Source organism: Pinus tabuliformis, chromosome 1_1, assembly GCF_031772625.1.
Source record: "Pinus tabuliformis cultivar Carrire ecotype Pingquan chromosome 1_1, CPIR1, whole genome shotgun sequence".
NCBI classification, from domain to species: domain Eukaryota; kingdom Viridiplantae; phylum Streptophyta; class Pinopsida; order Pinales; family Pinaceae; genus Pinus; species Pinus tabuliformis.
The window spans coordinates 959,232,616-959,253,632 of NC_142297.1; the positions used below are offsets into that span (position 1 = coordinate 959,232,616).

The window sequence follows — 21,017 nt, forward strand, 5'->3', positions numbered from 1 at the left end:
ATAAGAAAAGACAGTTTAGGAATCAATTTGATAAATGGAAACTGAAAATTCACAAATATGGACTGAATTTTATTGGCCAATACAAATAGATTATTTTTAGAAATAAGCTGCCATGATGGAAATGATGGCAAGCCCACGAACATTAAAGCCATTCATGACACAGAAGTGTAAAAAATGTAGTAAAAGGAGTATTTTAAGAATTTATATCCAATAAATAGTCACTCATAGCATTGGTATTTTATTTTACATGCAAAAGCAGTACCCATTTTCGACAAGGAGACGATCTAAAGCAATCTCCAGAATTAAGAAAACGAGAGCCAAATCGTACTGTAATCTTTTGTTTGCCTTGGATTGATGAAGTAACGTGAAATTTTGAGCATTCAGACATTGATGTCAACCACATGTTAGGTTTCACTCAAATCCCTATGCTGAAATCTCTTGAACAGGTGGTGAATCTGGTGATGTTGTGCAACTTAAAGGGTTCCTTGATGCCCTTTTTATGCCTAGCTTGTTATATCCTACATCTAACAAGGATTTTCCAAGGTTCATTGCTTGACATGCATCTAACTATCCATTTCGCTGAAAACTATTTGCCTTCAACATAGATATCCATTAATCCCAGATCACGTTATCTTCCAGTGAAATACAATCTGAACAAGCAATTAGAGGTAAGCCATAGAAACAACATCTTTGCTCCAAACTTCAAAGAACCCTCTCAAAATCTTCTCCAATGGGACATGCTTTGAACAGATGGAAACCAACAAGAGAAGAAAATATGTCTACCCTCCAAGATCCTAGATACCATTCTGATCCTATTAGCAAGAGAAAGGTTGTGATTGACCATTGTACAATTTTAGTGTTGAGCAATGTAATATTCCTAATAGGAAATTAACAGTGAATAACAGAAAAACATGCCCATGAACAACACCCAAAAATTGCAAACATACACAAATATCAGATACACATATATTGGCACCAAAATTGGGTCTTTATATTAAGTTCTGAGTTGAATAAGTACAATATAGTGAGGGAAAGAGAAACATGGGCTTTCTACAACAAGCAAGAAAAAAGCCCAAATTCACAAATCACTACCAAAGTGCTCGAATAACAGCCCCACTAAGCTTTGTGCAGACACAATAAATTCTTGCCCCTGTTGCTGGAAGAAAATGGTGATATTTGTCACTCTTGTGCCCAGAACCTCTTGAAATTGCAGTTCGTGTCTGTCCACAATTTTCTCAGCAAAACCCAGAAAGGAATCCACCCCAAACCTACCACCCGAAAACCCACAAAATGGTGCAAATTACCAGTTGGCTAGTAAAACGCACTAATGAAAGGGAGTGGATTTCTGGGCTGAATACTAACCAGAAAATTATGTAATTTAACCAGGACCTATCCTCCAAATACCCATAAAAACCCAGAAAGGGTTGGGTCTCATTCCAACCTTCTGAAATTACCCCCAAATTGTGTGAGCTCCCTCTTCAGCTGGGTAATTCGTACTGCCTAAGAAACAGCTGCCAAATCCCTCCAAAATTAGCTGAGAACTCCTCCAAGAATTCTCCTTATGCCCCCCTTGTAAATCCTCAGCCCAACTCTGGTTCAAGCCCCCACAACCAAGGTGCTCCTCTAATGGTTGGGCAAACCTAGTCAATACCTCTTCTGCGCTGGTCCAGGAAGAAGAAATTCGTCCTATATGTAGTCCACTCAACCTGCCCCTCAAACCACTACAAAAACGTTGTTAAGTGCCAAGAGAATGTGCCTCTAAATCCTTGGAACCAACGCTAACATGGAGCTCACTCCCATGAGATGTGCGTGGTCCTTTGTTGCACCTAGACTGCTCCTTTACAGCTCGAATCTCTTGTGAAATCCCCCCAGAAAAGCTCCAAGAATGCAACAAAGGCTCCCCTAGGGTAGCACTCGAAGTCCACCAAAGTAGGAGTTGAGATCTCCCCTCGAAAATATCGTGTGTTGAACAACACTCTATTGATCCAGCGAAACAACTTGGGCAAACAATAGTTCAGATATCAAATTAGCAAAAGTCCCCAAAATGAGTGTTACACCTTCCATTTATAATTTTTTCCCCTTCTCTTTCTTTGCCGGCTCCACCCAATGAATTTCTTTTTAAATGCTTAACTATCTTATATGTTATGTGCTAACCACTGGAGTGGCACCTGATGATTATATGAAAGACTACATGCCCATGGATGATCCAGAGGACACTTGTACCATCAGATATCATCAGTGAACAGAGTTTTTAAACTATACTTATATTTTCTCATCATCTTTCTTGTACCCCAATTCCACACCTTGTAGGGAATTGTAATGAATGATACTAGTAATGATAAGTTTTGAGTATGTAACAGGCCTAAGATGTTGGGACTCGATCAGCAAACGAGTACACCTTGGAGTGTTTTTTTTATCTGGTTAATTATCCCTTCTTTTTCAGAGACGAATAATTTTCTAGGTTTTTTCACTCACTTTTTACCCCAAAGCCAGGGTGACAGTTTGAAGGTTGAGCCCCTAACACATCTTAGTGTCTAGAGTCTATGTATATTACCATACTAGATCACACAAAAAATTTGTGGAATTTGGTTAGGTCTAGGTAGTCTTTATTTAATTTTTTTAATTTTCTACACTGCGGAAATTGCAATAAAAATTGTATTTGTAATGTAATAAATGATGTCTAAAGAATTTGTATGGGGTATGAGTAATGAAATTTGCACCTCTCACCCTCAAATTTCTATTAAGACACACTTTGAGGGGTTAAAAATCTGTTTTGAACCCTCAAAACCCACTTTTCCTAAGTTTAGTGGGAAATTTGGCAATTAATTAAGCCAGAAATTAAACAAATGGAGAAAAATAAATATCCACACATGCTAAATGTTGTGGAAATGAGGTCGAAAATTATGGGGGAGTTAAAGTGAAGTCCCAAGGTGATGTGGACTCCTAAAATCAAGGAATGGACATGTGCTCAAATAAAATCGAATTTCTGGCAATAAATGAGAAGGTTGCTTGCTTGGAAATTCGGATTTGTGAAATTAATGCACATTTGGGAGGATTTGGCAGAATATTTAGCGAAGATTTTTGTGGGAAATTGTCCCCACATCGATTACCACCCATATACACTTGTCATTCAATCATAAAATTCGAATTCGACACATAAGGAAAGAAGAAAATGATGTCCACTTGCCAGAATTCAATTTTGACACTTGGTATTGGAGCTCCATTCAACAAATTCGAATTTCTCTTTGGGATTGTCACCTCATGCCACTTGTTTAATCACTTCTACATTGGAATTGGTTTCCATAGTTCTATACTATGAAACCGGATTCGTCCATTTTTGCTTAAGTGTTTGAATCCTACGAATCGGACACGATTCGAGGGAATTCGAATCCCAAAAACGGGACACGATCGAATCTCGGTCGTGTCCCGTTAGGACACATCGTGTCCCGAATTTGGAATTCAAATCCCACAAAAGTGAAACTCGCGGGCTTTAAAATAGCGCATTCCTTTTTTTTAATACCATTTTCTCTCATTCCTTTTGCAAACAGTGAGTTGTGGGTTTGCTGTTAGAAGTTTGGAGCAAGGAGCCAAGGGTTTGGAGCGTTCGGCAAGGAGATTCAAGCACCAGGTAAGTGCATTTCATCTCTATTTTTTTGCATTTCTATTACAGCAGTTTGTATATGCATTTCTTTTACAAATTTGTGCATGTTTTGTTTTTTTTTTTACAGTATTCATGGCTCAATCAAGGGCAGCAGGTAGGGGGCAAAGGAAGGGGAAGAATGTCCCCATTGGAGATGCCCCTCCTCCCCCAATATCATCAGAGTCTGCTGCGAGTAATGTTGAGGAAAGACTTCCTGCTAAAGACAACATTGAGAAATATCCATTGTGGAAATATGTCACAAGAGAGGATGGGCCAAGCACCAAGGGGAAGGGAGGAGACAATGTGCATTGGAGATGCAACTTTTGCCACAATACTTTCACAAGCACATATTACCATGTGAAAGGCCATTTGTTGGCTTTACCAGGTTGTGGAGTTGGAGCTTGTAAAGTTGTTCCTTTATAAAAGAGGAAAGAAATGGAAAAAGAAAAACCAAGAATGATGACCCCCTTCCATTTTTGAGGAAAGGCACCACCAAACTTCCATTTGAGAGTTCTATTGGGGGACAAACAGCAAAAAGAAATGCTATTTCACTTGGTCCAATAGATAAGATTTTTCAAAAAGAGAAATGGCAAGAGCTTAATCTCACCATTGCCTTCTTTTCCTATCAAAACTTCATATCCTTTAATGTTTCATGCTCACCTCTATTTATGGAGATGTGCCGAGCTGTAACTCACGGGTCTCCATCATGGTATGTGCCTCCTGGTTCAGAGAAGCTTAGAACCACATTGTTGACGAAAGCAAAAAAAGAGGTGCAAAAAATGCTTGAGCCTATTAAAGCATCATGGCCAACATTTGGGGTTAGCATTGTTTCTCATGGATGGACAGATCCAGCATGACACCCACTCATCAACTTCATGGTGTCTTCCTTGAATGGTCCAGTTTTCTTGAAAGTAGTGGATACACTTGGAGAATACAAAGATGCACAATTTATGGGTGAGTTATTTATTAAAGTTATTGAAGATATAGGTGTTGATTCTTGTGTGCAAATCATTACAGATAATGCACATGTTTGCAAGGTTGTTGGCATGATTGTGGAAGCTAAATATCCACGAGTGCTTCAGACACCTTGCATCGTCCATTCATTGAGCTTAGCACTGAAATCCACTGCTTCTGATGTGCTTTGGATTGGTAACATTATTGAGGATGCACGACATATCTGTAACTTTGTGCAAAATCATACAAATGCCCTTACTATCTACAAGGAGTACAATAATCTATCATTGTTGAAGGTTCTTGATACACGGTTTGCCTCTTCATTCATCATGTTGAAGAGGTTGAGGGAGGTCAAGACCGCTCTTGGAGCCATGGTTATTTCTGAGTTTTGGTCTTTTTGGAGAAAGACGGATCAAGTAGCCTCTAAAAGAGTGAAGGACACAGTGCTAGATGATGCTTGGTGGGAGAGGATAGATCTAATTATTCAGATCATGGACCCTATCATTTCTTTGCTTCGATTTGCAGATACAGACAAACCCATCCTAGGAGAGGTTTATGAGGGATGGGATTCCATGATTGAGTCTGTGAGGAGCATTATTCTACAGAGTGAGTGCCCCGAGTATGAGACATCACCAAAGGCCTTTTGTGGTACTATACAAGATATTCTTGTCAGCAGATGGGACAAGAATTGCACACCTTTACATTGTTTGGCTCACTCATTGAACCCAAAATACTACAACCATGAGTGGCTGAATGGTGGACCTTCCCGCAGATTCCCTCCTCACATGGATGGTGAAATCTCACAGGGGAGGAAAGATGCATTCAAATGGGTTTTTCAGGATAGAGCATTGCTTGATGAGGTAGAGGATGCCTTTGCAGAGTTTTCCACTGGCACTAGTCGATTTGCAGGATATGATGTGATTAGAGACAGGGGGGCTAAGAAGCCCTATTCTTGGTGGGAAAATCATGGGGCAACAAGCCCTCCTCTTCAACAGTTAGCCATGAGGCTCCTCTCTTAGGTGACTTCATCCTCTTGTTGGGAGAGGAATTGGACCACATATGGGAATTTGTATAGCGTGAAGAAGAGCAAGCTTGAGCAGTCCAGGGCAGAGATAATGGTGTATGTGCACACCAATCTTCGTCTTATTTACAAGAAGAGGGAAGAGTGGTTGAAGGGAAGACAAAGATGTGGGATGTCTTTCCTGATGATATGGGTCTGGACAGCAGTGTTGAGTTGGCATTGGCCAACATGGATCTCAATGATTCAGTGCTAGAGTCTGTTAGATTTGACGACAGTGATATTGTAGAGGGGTCATCCTCCACACTAGTAGATGCAAAGGCGATTATGGATACAGGGGAAGAGGAGGATGTAGAGGAGAGCAGTGGTGACCATGATGATGAGGTCATTGATGCTGATTCTGACGATGACTATGAGAATTGATGACTCATGAGTCATGGGCTACCTACTTCCTTGAGGCTTGTATATATGTAGTTGTTTTATATTTTCTATTTCTATTTGCCATTAGCATTGCACTACCTATGTAACACATTTTGATTTGATGACTTAATGAAAATACTACAGCTGTCAGTGTCTTATCTTACTATCTTGTCTTTCTCTTGTTGGATCATTGATGAATTGAATGTGTATTATGATTTATCATTTATGAATTTATAATTTATGATTCATTGATTTATCATTTATGATTTATGTGACAGCGACATGTATTTGAATTTTGTATGTAATATGCATGCTATAATGTTACTATTATACTTCGTAAACAGTAAAACTAATATCTAGATGAAGATCTATGTTTGAAATGAATGAATTTGTATAATTAATGAGAATTTGTGTAAGAAATATCTAATTTTTAATATATATATATATAATGAATCCTACGTGTCTTGTTCCGATGGGTCAACGTGTCCAAATTTGACACTCGAATCCCCGTGTCAGATTACTTAGGTTCTATATAATAGAGCCTTAAGCTCTCATTTGTATCATATTGTTACTAGCTATTGTGCTTGCGGAAGCGCTGGTGCCTTATACACTTTCAAAAATATCAATAAAGACTATGGGGTTTCATTCATGAAGTATTCCTCCTTTGGGAGTGTGATGAGTTGTTGATCATTGGTATAATTCCTTTTACTCATATGCTTTGATCTAATTTGTTTCCATATGCTCTTGTAGATTTGTTAATGTAGAGCTATCTTGCATTGACATTTGATTTAGAAGTATGTTCTAGGTATAGAATGCTCTAGTTGGTTTTAACTAAATCTTTAGAGTTTATTATCATTGTTTATTCCTAAACCTATATGGAATTAATTCTTGATTGAAGTTTTGTAGAGGGAACATTTTGTTGGGATCACAGAATCAAGCGTGAGGAGAAGTCTTTAGAGAGACCAACCCACTCTTGAATCATTCTTAAAGGAGTTCTCATTTGTTCTTTGAGCCTTCATAGTCTTATCTCACAAAGTGGTTTTGCAGGGGTTTTGGCACATAGCTTGTACACAAGCCGAGAACTTCTAAATTTAAATCTCTTTTAAAAAACAATGTACTTCATTTCTTTCATTTGCTATCTAAGAGCTTGAAAATGGCTAAGAAAAGACGAGAGTTTACTCTCACTCTTTAGCTTAACCTTTTGTAAATTATAATTGTACATATACATTTTATCTTGTTAATTTTTTCACTAATACTTAATTTATTTTGCAGTGATTGTTTGGATTGTTTGCTAACTCTTGTGTGGCAGATTTTGAAGAGCAACCTCCCGCAACATCTAACCACTGTTTGCAGGACCTTTGGCAAATGTTGGGATTTCGATTTCCAAAGATGTCCTTAGTCCTTTTGAGGCTTATTTTGGCCAAGTCGAGTTCACAAGAGGGCTGCCCATTTTCCTATCTAAGTCATGGGCATTTGGAGGAAACTCACACCTTGTTTCCCTTGCATAAGTTTTGTGAAATCTTGTTACTACTTTCTCAATAAAGGAGGTCTAGTGTCCAAGTTTCAAGTAATTATTGTGAGGACTCTCCTTGAAGTTTAGTTGAGGACTTTGAAGGGCCTTCTTCTCATTGTAATATTAATAAAAGATCTAATTTGCTTGTGGGAGCTTGGGATTTCTCCCATGGTATCATATCTCATTCTCTTGGGTGGATTGACATTTGCATGGTTTAAGCTTTCATACTTCATTCACTTACATGCATGCTTTAATTGGAAATTAACACAACCTCACTATCACATTTCATTAAGTTAAAGTTTGTTACAATTTCATTTGAACTTTGCATTCTCTATCTCATCGTTGCTTGAAGCTACAAGCTTACACTTTACTTTGAGCAATTCACCTTTACATGCAAGCATTTTATATTCTTAACAAACTTTGATTCATTTCCATTTACCTTGGTAAATTGTTTCATGAGCACTTGAATACATGCTTCATTTCATTAGGGGATTTTTGAGGTCTAAAATGGGCCTCTTAAAGAAATTATAAAATAATAGTGGAAATAATAAAATTAGATTAGATGACATCATTAAATTTTAGAGTGAAAAAAGAAAAAACTATTTTTTCAACCTATCTCCCTATGGGTTTACTCAAATTTTGAGCGGAAACACTCATTGCATGCATAATTTGATTCTTCATCCAAGGAGTACCCATGTTGCATACTTTCAGTGGACCCTGCTACACGAAAACTTAGAAATACATGAAAAACGTGATTGCGTTATCTTGAATCCTATAAGTTCTTATAAAGTTTATTTTGGTTGTACATTTTTCTTAGGAGGCCCATTTTAGACCTCAAAAGTCCCCTAATGTTAGGCTACATTGTTAGCTTGAATATTGGAGCAATTTATTGTCATTGTCTATTTGAAACAAATTTTACTTTCAAGCAAATTACTTGTAGGATTTTAATTCATTGATGAGACACATGCAACACTTGTAAGTTAATTTTATTTCTCCAATTAAAGTTATAATTGCAACTTATGTTGAACACTATTTCATTTTCAAGCATTGCAAATCAATTTCTTTGAAGCATTTGCATGTCGCATCACTTTAATTTGGGGAAGTAACACAACTTGAACTTCATCTAGGCATTTTAGTATAGAAAGGCCCCAAACCTCATTAAGATTTTACCTCCAACATAAGTTTGTTGAAATAGACATCGTAGGGATCCACTACTCCTCTATTGACTCCACACTATGAGATCCATATCTTTGGACGAGGGTGAAGTTTGAGGATTGAAGAGTTAAATTGTAATCTTGTTGTAGAGATAATTAATAAAATTAACCAAGAGCACTTTCCATTACATTTACTTTACTTGTTTCTTGATGGTTTGAGTTTTCATATGGTAAGTCTATTCCAAAAGCAAGTATTGTAATCATTTCAAATAAGTGTTTTTTTTCATGCTTCAAGTCTAAATTGCATATTGATGTCTTAGTTTAGCACTTCCTTTCTTTTACATTTCCAAGTTAGTTACTAATTTTTGGGTTTTGGCAAGATATGTTTCACATGTTTTGATTTATAAAGAGTATTATCTCAAAAACATTTTGTATTTTACATATCTTGTACTAACAATTCTTGTTTACATTTTAAGGTTACTTTGTTCTCTTTTGAGAGCATTGCATTTTACTTTGAGCAAATATATCTTTAAATTGTTGAGCAAATTCCTTATAAGGCACTGGTTTTATGGTTTTTGTCATATTAATGATTGGCATTGTTATTTCAAGTTACTCATTTCATATTTGCTCATAAATCCTTAAAAGTAATCCCTTTTTACTATAACACTCTCCTAGAAACTCACATCTTTTAACTTAACTTTTCATTAGGGACCACCCCCCTTAGTTAACCTAGGAGATAGCTTAGACGGACAGAGTAGGGATTAGTGTGACAACCCCTTCTCTTAGTTCCCTGCCACCAACCACACCTTGTGGGGTTGAAGGCCTTTCTCACTAACTTGTAGGTAGGTGTAGGCGGCAGGGTCAACACAATGCAAGTCCTACAATCTAAGTGTGATGCAATCTTGGTTAATTTTAATCATATGCCTAGCTAGATGTATCCCTTGATCCTTATCTATTTTGAGGCTAGTCTCAGAAGTAAGTGGCAGAGAGAAGTCAAGGTGAAGCAAGCAAAGGCTTGGTTAACGATCCCTCTCGTTGAAATCTAACATACCCAGTGCCACCAGCGCCGCAAAGACTGTGGCTTTGACAACTGCAAGGTCATTGTTTTAACCACTAAAGAGGTTCTAGTGTTCGCAAGCAAGAGATGAAGGGTGTTCCTATCTCTCTATCAACCAAGCTTATGCTTGGAGGTAAGTTATTAATGCAAAACTAATCCTAGAATGTGAATGCAAGATGGATTGGGTGATCCTGAGTCAAGATTGCTAATTGATCTTAAGTACTTAGTTATTGATTATTTTATGACAAGAGTACTTCATAATGAATTAAGAGACAATCTTAAACACAAGGTAAAGTGCCAATATTGCAAGTGCCCACAAGATATAAGAGAACCAAATTGCTCAAGTACAAGAGGTAAAAATAACGCTCTTCACAATGATTCACCAATACAATGGATATCCAAAACCTGAATAATAATGTTAATGAAAGATTTGAGCAATTATCCACATGAAACAATTAGTGACAATCACAATTAGATGATCAATGTTCCCAATACCATTAGCAAATCTCCAAGATATGTTAACCAATTATCACAATGCCAATTTTAATATGTAGCAATTAGATCTCCAATGCCAATGTGAAAGAACAAGTGAATATGCCCAAGTTTAATTGATTGATTAGATAACACCAACTTAAGCAATAGAAACCAATAAACAAGATATTCAACCCTTGGGAGATTAATGTGCTTGTGTGAGTGAGCTTATTAGTGCAAAAAGTGAACCTTCGAATATTATGAAACTAACAAGAACCAAAGCATTAATGTTAGTGTTCTTATTAGCAATAAGATACTTCACCAATTTTCAAATCACTTCAGGAACTTAATGTAAACAATGTTTTCCACAATTATCGATAGAGCATGAGCAAGGAAAGTCTTTATGTTATTTATATTCCAATCTATAACAGTAAACAAATTATGACAGCAGTGAATTAACCAATGCCAAAAGTGCCAAAACTGTCCCAAAATATCTTTATCTTTTGATTAGATAAAAGCACTTTAGATGAGGATGCAAACTATGAGAAGAATGCCTATGAATGAATGCTTATGTCACTGTTACATTTCAAACCTTGTTAAGCTTAAGACAGTCAGCAATAATTCATGAAATGAGTCAACAATTAATACCCAAATGATGCAATTTGTTTATAAATGCATTAGACAATTTATGAGTGATTTTTATGTCACTTAGTTAGATTTATACCACTGTAAGTGCAATGATCAGATGGCTGCAATGTGAAACAATGAGGAGATTAAGGTTTAGAGAGGCAAACCAAATGGACCTTAGGCCTTGAAGATTACTAGCAAACTTGCCAACAATCCCTCCAATGGAGAGGCTACCTGCAACCACAAATTTTTGACCAAATTCTCTGCAACAAACACCAAGTGTTAGCTTCAAAATCAAATGATAACTAAACAGAGATGAGGAGAGGTAAAAATGGCAAAGAAAGGGCTAGGATGAGGGGTCAACAAGGCCTATTAGGCCTGCGGCTAGGGCTACAAGGCCACTAGGGCCTGCCACAAGCCCTAAGAGGGTTGCGGCTAAGCGAGTACAATCCCTTAGGGAATGCGACCTAGAGAGATTGGGCTGCCGCAAGAGTGAGGAGAGGCCTAGGGCCTATGGCAAAGGGAGGAGAGGAGGTAGGGCGAGAAGAGAGAGAGGCCACAGAAGGCCGGAGGAGAGACCTAAGGGCTTGTGGCAAAGGCTAGGGAGGAGAAATGAGGGCCGCAGAGAAGGCTAAGGCCTTAAGCAGGCCTGCGGCTAGGGTTTGGAAGCCCTAGAAGGCTGACGGCAAGGGTAAATTGGGCCACAACAAGGCTTGGAGGGCCTATCAAGGCCAGCGGCTCACCAAGAGGAAGGAAAGAGGCCACGACCAAAGGAAAAGAGGCCAACGCTAAGCCTATAAGACCTAAGAAAATTTCAAAACCCTACAAAATAATTATATCACTTCAGATCTTCAATAATCATTCAAGTCACTGCAAAATCGCTGAATGTTGGCCCTGCAAATTCAATGGAGACTAGATCTTACCCTCAAGGGCCTAGATCTAGCTCAAAACCCCAACAAAATCTTCTTGAATAGCTTGAATTTCACTTGCACAAATGAAAACTAAAATTCCCAAAACCTTAATATATACAAAATAAAATAAAACCCCTAAGCTGCAAAACAAGGGTTAGAAAAAAAATTTACAAAAATTATTTTACAAAATATTCACAAGATATCTACAAATATACAAAGCTTGTAGATAGTATATTTTTGAGAAAATAATTTTTTAATAAGAAAATCATATAAAATTCCCGAAGCCCAAACAAGGTCGGCCCTTCTCCAAAGTTTGTGAACTTGGAGCCCAAGGGTCGATGTACCTGCGAATCTCTATATATTTCTTTAAGCAAACTTGTCAATTATATGGTGAATTAGATCTCCTAAGATAGACCCAAAATCTACCGATAAAATGTTCTTATCACCGACAAATGAACTAACAAGTTTATATAAAATTTCAGCACAATATAGGAAATCACATAACCAGTACTTACCACAGATCAATAGACACCTAAGTCACCTGACACGGGGATTCGGGACACGTAGGATTCGGGATTCGTGGTGTCGGATTCGGGACACGCTGACCCCTGGAACAGGACACGTTATATATTATTTTATTAAAAAAAAAAAAAATATATATATATATATATAAATTAAAAATTAGTTATTAGCATATTTCTTACACAAATTTTAATTAATGATACAAATTTATTGATTTCAAACATAGATCTTCATCTATAGCTATTAGCATGCATAGTACATACAAAATTCAAATAAATGTCAGTGGTACTGGTCACATAAATGATAAATCTATTAAAAATTTAAATCATGATTCATAATTCATAACTGAAAGACAACTTACAACTACAAGATAGTAAGATAAACACACTGACAACTGTAGTTTTCTCATTAAGTCATCAAATCAAAATCTGTTACATAAGTAGTGTTGGTGCAATGCCAATGGCAAAATGAAATAGAAAATATAAAACAACTATAGGTATACAAGCCTCAAGGCATCAATCAGCATCAGAATCAGCATCACTGTCCCCATCATCATGGTCCCCACTGCTCTCCTCTGCATCCTCCTCCTCCCCTGTATCCATAGTCGCCTCTGCATCTGCTGGTATGGAGGTTGACCCCTCTAAGTCATCAAAACTAATAGGGTCTAGCACTGGATCACCGAGATCCATGTTGGCCAATGCCAACTCAACAGTGGTGTCCAGACCCATATCTTCAGGAAAGACATCCCACATCTTTGTCTTTCCCCTCAACCACTCTTCCCTCTGCCTGTAAATGAGACGAAGGTTGGTGTGCACATACACCATTGTCTCTGCCCTGGACTGCTCAAGCCTGCTCTTCTTCACAGTATGCAAATTCCCATATGTGCTCCAATTCCTCTCGCAACAAGAGGATGAAGTCACCTGAGAGAGGAGCCTCATGGCTAACTGCTGAAGAGGAGGGCTTGTTGCCCCATGATTTGCCCACCAAGAGTAGGGCTTCTTAAGCCCCCTGTCTCTAATCACATCATAACCTCCAAATCGACCAGTGCCAGTGGAAAACTCTGCAAAGGCATCCTCCACCTCAGCAAGCAATGCACTATCCTGATAAATCCGCCTCAATGCCTCTTTCCTCCCCTGTGAGATTTCACCATCCATGTGAGGAGGGAATCTGCGGGAAGGTCTACCATTCAGCCACTCATGGCTGTAGTATTTGGGGTTCAATGAGTGAGCCAAACAATGTAAAGCCTAAAGGTGTACAATTCTTGTCCCATCTGCGGACAAGAATATCATGTATGGTATCGCAGAAGGCCTCTGGTGATGTCTCATACTGGGGGCACTCACTCTGTAGAATAATGCTCCTCACAGACTCAATCATGGAATCCCATCCCTCATAAACCTCTCCTAGGATGGGTTTGTCTGTATCTGCAACTCGAAGCAAAGAGATGATAGGGTCCATGATCCGAATAATTAGATCTACCCTCTCCCACCAAGCATCATCTAGTACCGTGTCCTTCACTCTTTTAGAGGCTGCCTGATCTGTCTTTCTCCAAAAAGACCAAAACTCAGAAATAACCATGGACCCAAGAGCAGTCTTGACCTCCCTCAACCTCTTCAACATCATGAATGAAGATGCAAACCGTGTATCAGCAATCTTCAACAATGATAGATTGCTGTACTCCTTGTAGATAGTGAGGGCATTTGTATGATTTTGCACAAAGTTACGGATATGTCTTGCATCCTCAATAATGCTTCCAATCCAAAGCACATCAGAAGCAATGGATTTCAGTGCTAAGTTCAATGAATGGACAATGCAAGGTGTCCAAAACACTTGTGGATATTTAGCTTCCACAATCATGCTAGCCGCCTTGCAAACAGGTGCATTATCTGTAATGATTTGCACACAAGAATCAACACCTACCTCTTCAACAACTCTAATAAATAACTCACCCATAAATTGTGCATCCTTGTATTCGCCAAGTGTATCCACTGCTTTCAGGAAAACTGGACCATTCAAGGAAGACACCATGAAGTTGATGATTGGGTGTCGTGCTGGATCTGTCCATCCATCAGAAACAATGCTAACCCCAGATGTTGGCCATGATGCCTTAATAGGCTCGAGCATTTTTTGCACCTCTTTTTTTGCCTTCGTCAACAATGTGGTTCTCAGCTTCTCTGACCCAGGAGGCACATACCCTGCTGGAGCCCCTTGAGTTAGAGCTCGGCACATCTCAACAAATAAAGGTGAACGTGCAACATTAAATGATATGAAGTTTTGATAGAAGAAGAAGGCAATGGTGAGATCAAGCTCTTCCCGTCTCTCTTTTTGGAAAATCCTGTCCATTGGACCAAGTGATCTTCTTTTTAATGCTTGTCCCCCAGTAGAAGTAGAACTCTCAAATGGAAATTTGGTGGTGGCTTTCCTCAAAAATGGAAGGGGCCCAGGGGGTCTTCATTCTTGCCCTTGGGTGCTTTTGATTTTGAAGCCAGTGCCACATGTTCCATACCAACATTGGCCTCCTTTTCCAATTCTTTTCTCTCTTGTGAAGTAATAACTTTACAAGATCCAATCCCACAACCAGGTATAGCCAACAAATGTGATTTCACACGGTAATATGTGCTTTTGAAAGAAATGTTACAAAAGTTGCATTTCTATTGCACATTGCCTCCTCCCTTTCCCTTGTTGTTTGGCCCATCCTCTCTTTTGACATATTTCCACAATGGATATTTTTCATTGTCTTTAAGTCCTCTTCCCTCAACATTACTTGCAGTAGACTCTGATGATATTGGAGGAGGAAGAGCATCTCTACCCATGACATTCTTGCCCTTCCTTGCTGCCTTTGATTGAGCCATGTTACCTCAACCTGTAAAAAAAATGAACAAACCGCTGTAAAAATTTAAATGAACAAACTACTGTAAAAATGAACAAACTGCTGTATTACGAAACTATTTACCTAAATTTATATACATATATATAACTTGTTATATTTGAGTGGACTGGGATTTGACTGAGTTATGGGCATGCTTAGCTTAGTTCATTGATGACAGCCTACAGCCACAGGTTATTTACTTATCTATATATGGACTAATACGTTCTTTTCCTAATGTGCAGACATAATACTCATCACTACCTACAATTTTTTGAAGTTGTAAGACATGCCATTAATGTAAACAACTTCAATATGTTCAGTTCATGGTTTTTCAAACAATGCGGCAGCACCTTATGACTATACTTCTTCATGATTAGGAGTTGTGCAAGGCTTGACCTTGGAATCACTATTGTATTGAAATTTAAATTGTTCAAATTTGTTCATGGTGGGCACCGTTGTAGAAGTTTTTAATCCAAGGAGCAATTGTGGGCTTCTTTTATACAAGAAAACGTTCAATCTGAGGTGGGAACGGGATCATTTTTAAAGGCATATTGCATCTTCCCAAACAATTAACAGGATCCCTATGTTGTTAAGCATACAAGTCATTGAGTCAGACATAAGTGCATTTCATTGTTAATTAGACAGGGGAAAACAGAACATCCAAGCTTTAGTCATTTTGATGAGACTCCTGGATTCATGGTCTTGATGTAGCTTGAAAATATATCATTACAGCATGTAGAACTTCTCTCTGAAAAAGGAGGTCAACTCAGGAACTCTAGTGGGATGATAACTTTAGGTCCTAAACTTAAAGATAATCACAACAAAGTTAAATTATTGTCCGCTCAAACAGTCATAAAAATGTTTGCGGTCCGCTCCTCGCTGCAACAAAGCATTATAATTTATGACTGTTTACAACCACGCGGGTTTACAACCACACGGGTTTTTAATTTTTGCAAATCGTATCAACTGGAAGTCTGGATATGAATGAAGGGTCTAAATGTTGAACACGGATTTTTTATTTACAAAATGATTACAAATAGAAACTTATGCTATCTTTTCAACCGGTGATTTTAACGATGCCTGTGCGGCTGTGCCTACTTACCTGAAGTTTAACGATGCCTGACGTTGGGTGGACTGGACGTTGGGCGGTCCGCTCCTCGCAGCAACAAAGAATGAGTGAATGAGCTGAGAGGGACGCCCCTTTTTAACGTTGCAGGTGTTCCGAACCCTCAAAACGAATCGCAAACCCTCAAAACGAATCGCAAAACCAGGACTCGCCATTCGGAATCGAGACACGATTTGGAAATTCGGGCACGTTACTGGACACGACGTGCCCTGCAATCCTGACACGAATCGGCATAGAATCGTGTCCGATTCGCGATTCGTCAATGGTTTTGAACGAATCCGGTTTCTTAGATAGACACAGAACACCATGAAATGAACCCCAAACTCTTTTTATTATGATATTAAGAATTTCCCAGCAAATCAATGGATCAAAATCAACGTTTAAAAAATGTACATCGACCAAAAATATGTCAAGACAGATACAAAATGACTTCTATTTATAGAGAAATCCCTCCAAGTGTAAAATAACAGTGAGTTGGCTTGATCCCCGTCAAAATAATCTCGACTGTCGATAAAAATTGATCTTCTTTTAATCTCCACTGTTGAAAATATTTATTTTCGAGATATTTGCGAATTTTTCATAAAAACCATTTTTTATTAATCCAAAAATAAATATTTTAGATTAATTTTCTCAAAAATTTGACTTTGACTTAACCACCAAGGTCCAAGGGCTCAATTTTTCTTACAATATCCATTTTTTTTCCTTGGTGGGGGACTTCCAAAAATTAACTTCTTTTTTACCCACGAATTTTTTGGTCATTTCCCACTTAGAGAAATTAATTTCTCCAAATTTAATATTTTACTCTAAATTAATTAATTTTCTCGCTTAGGATTTAATTTTATTTCTGCCAAAAAAATTAATTAATTGACACGAGAGGATTAATTATTTTTCCACCGTCAAATATTTTACCTATGGTGTCCAAATATGAAGAACCATGCACTAAAATATTTTTTACATCAAATAATTACAAATTCAACCCACAAAGGGGGATACCCATTTGTTATAGACCTTCGAAAAAATTACCCTAGTCTGCAACACAATATGATCTAGTAGACCAAGTGATCTGTAGTAAAATAATTTAGCCAAATAGCTTAAATTATTCCCAAACCACTTTTACAAAGACTCAATATAACACTAGGACTTACCTAAGACTTTGTCAATAAATTCTACCCTAGCTTTGGGATATAAACTGGAGGAAAAGCTTTGTCGATTATCCGTGTTTAGAAACACAAATAATGTGGTGAGGTTAAAAAACCTCCTAGGATGAAATTCATCGCCAAAATCAGAGGCTTACCTAGGTTGTTACATAATTAAACGATCATACTAGCATCATTTACATTGCAATTTGCAGAAATTGGGTTTACAATGACATGACAGGTAGTTGGTTAATAATTATGAACTTTGAAAAATTTTGTACAACTGCCTCCATGGATTTGTGACAAAATGGGTGCAACATTTGGCTCCATATGGGAACACGTTGCTTCAATGAATTAGCGTGAGAATCCAGAGTCTTGTATCCAATAAAATAGAAGTCCATCAAATAAATATCCGCTGTTAATTTTTCAGATTGTTCTATGTTGTATCAATTACTTTAGCCCAATTCACATCTTCATTTAACAATGCATCCAATTATTAGCAATGTATCCAATCATAAACTGTCACTGAAGATAGAACAATATATATGCAATGACAAAGAAGACAACATCATAACCATAAGAGATAGCAGATTGGTCCAAGACCAGGGGAAAACCCCACAAGGGGGAAACCCTTTCAAATCTTCTTCTTTATTAGATCGTCATAAAATGTTTTCAGCAGAGAGTACAATGAGCCCAATACATAATATTGCAGCAAAGATTTACAAAATAGAAACAGATCACAGAACTACAGAACAGCAGAGAGAAACCATTTATCCATCAGACCACTGAAGTCAACTGAAGGCAACTGTCAAACCCTAGATCAAAACCCTGGATGCTACCTTAGCCATTGTGTGAGGGCATCTACGGCGAACCTGAACGCTCCTAGGAAGTCTGTATGTGTGCGTCCCGGGTCAAACACTCTTAGACCACACCAAACCCCCAAATGCTCCCTTCCAGCTATAGTGTGAGCGTCTGGGACTACTCGGACACTCCCTTGACCACTTTGTGCGTGCATCCGAGGATTAAAACTGTTTGATCTGTTTCTGAAACCCTGTACGCTCCCTTCAAGCTTTTGTGCGAGCATCTGAGACTTCCAAGACCCTCCCTTAGCCACTGTGTGCATGCGTCCAAGGTCAAAAAAGCTCAGTTACGTGCATGCGTCCGAGAAACAGAAACCCTAGATCTGTGCGAGCTTCACCCTTGTAATTTCGGACCCTTGCGCGAACTTCCTCTGTCAGACTTGTGCGAACCAAGACAAAAGAAAAGAGTAGAAGATGGCTTGATCAATGTGTCTAAATGAGCTTGACATCTCTTCTATTCATTTGTTTCCATGAGGGTCCACTTGGGGTTGAGGCCGACCTATCCAATTCTACATGAGTTTAGGGTTGACCTATGCCATTATACATGAGTGGATAAAATAATTCAAAAATCAACTTCCGCTTGTCCAAATAGGGTGATCTTTAAGTCGATTTTGGTCCTCTTGAAAAGAGGAATTTAATGCAATCATCATCTTGGTCATCTGAGCTGTCTAAGGTGGAATTTGACCCTAGTTGCAAAAATTAACATTGCTCATAATCAAAATCATCATGCATATATCAACATCTAGTGGAATAGAAAAATCTACTCTAACAAACTGAAACATAAATGCATGAAAAGAAAACTAACTAATGACAAAAATAAAAGGGAGTAGGGTTAGAGAAACTGTACAAAGGATGCTCGATGGCATCAAATGTCATATGTGTGTATACTGAGCATTTGCCGACTTTCCGATAGATTTATGGGTTGCTTCTCGAATGTGCGATGTTGAATTCTAAAAATCCTAGGACTTTGACTTATCTGAATAACAAGTTGTTCTCGGCCATTAGATGCATCAAACCTCTTCCTTCTTTTCTTCTTTTTACTTTTGCTTCTAGTAGCTTGTGATGTTGATGATGATGTGACCAATATACAACTTTCTATCGGATTTGGAAAACGCTCATACGGAAAATTTGGAACATCCAAGATTTATGTGACCTGCTCTTCTTTATTTTCACAAAATTGCTCTGTCAAGGCCGATGGATCAATCTTGCAAGCATCAAACTGATTCTCCTCCGTTTCCTTCTTGCTTGGGTCATCTTCATTTAGCCATTTCTCAATGGAATCAATGACCTCTTCATAATGAGGCTTGTGCTCTAGATCCTCTGGTCTGAGCTGGAGTCCCTGAACTTGTGATTTTTCCATTATTTGCAACTTATTCTGAAGAGTGATCTGCTCAATTCTCATGGCATTCATTTGATTAGAATGTTCATCCTTCATAGCATTGATTTCCCTGGCATGATTTTCCTCCATGGTATCCATCATGTTCTGAAAGGTGATCATCTGATTATACTGAGTAACCTCCATTGCTTGTAACATTTTTTCCATGGCACTCATCTCCTTAGCATGATCGGTAACTAATTTTGCTTGATTGAGTTCCATGTGTGAAAATTCCTACACTCTGAAGGAACCCCTACTACATCAAATGTGAATCTACTTCACCTACTTGATTTTTAAATTACATTCAAGTTATTCTTCTGAATACTGAAGCAAATTACTTCTGCAGGCTACACTAATTAAATATTTGATCTCATAAAACAGAAAACAGAGCAAAGAACAAGATACATAGGACACACTTATTTTTGGACACAATAGTCCCCAAAAAAAAACCAATACGGGAAAACCGATGCAGCAGTTCTGAGGGTTTATTATTATGCAAGAGAAATATCTGAATACAAATTTGGAATGCTCATCTAGCAATCCTTTACAGAGAAAATATTGGCAGAAAATCTGAGTGAGTTTTACCTCACTTCACCCGGCAGAATTCTGGCTGATCCGGCACAAGACTGGCTAACCCCAGCTATTTCTGCGTTGGCTCTACGTCAGCCTTGCATCACCTTCTCTACCCTCTGTGTCAGCTCTCCCGGTTGTTCTGACAGTTCCGACAGTTTTGGATTTTGTATTCTGCGTTGGCTCGGCGTCAGCCTTGTGTCACCTTCTCTACCCTCTGCGTCAACTCTCCCGGTTGTTTCGACAATTCCCAACATTTTCAGCAGTTCCAGCAATTCCCAAAAGTTTCAGTTGTTCCCGCAGTTCTGGATTCTGCGTGACAGGCAGCTTTTCTGCGTTAGCTCTCCCAACTACTGCGCTTCCCCTCTGCAAGCTCTCTCCGCCTCTTTGCCAATATTCTCCGGAAAATCCTTCTCCTAGATTCTCTCTGCCCCCCAGCTACAAGATCTCCCCAATTGATTTTCCTCCTGAGAACTTCTCACCTTGGAAAATCGATTTCCTCAATCTCTCTGTGTGTTTCCAAATGAAACCCAAGCCTCCATTTTATACTTTTCCTGTTGAGTCTTCAACGACTGAGATTAAGTCTTTAATCAACGGCTAAACGATTAAAACATGACTCGATCTGCCTTCTAGATCATTCTCACCCATATTTTGATTAATACTCATTAATATTTTAATTTTCCTAAGTTTAGACTTAGGAACCCCATTAAAAATATTAATTATTTTAATGAAATACAATCTGGGTGGAATTTCACCAAACAGTTTCTGGGTTCTTTAGAACTCATGTACCTAACTCT

The 21,017-nt window shown here is 38.3% G+C and overlaps 1 protein-coding gene across 1 annotated transcript in view; it reads right to left on the bottom strand.

Moving 5' to 3' along the window:
• LOC149217669 (thiamine biosynthetic bifunctional enzyme TH1, chloroplastic-like) overlaps positions 1-21,017 on the bottom strand; it is a 229,155-nt gene that overhangs the window by 147,890 nt on the left and 60,248 nt on the right. The window lies entirely within an intron of this gene.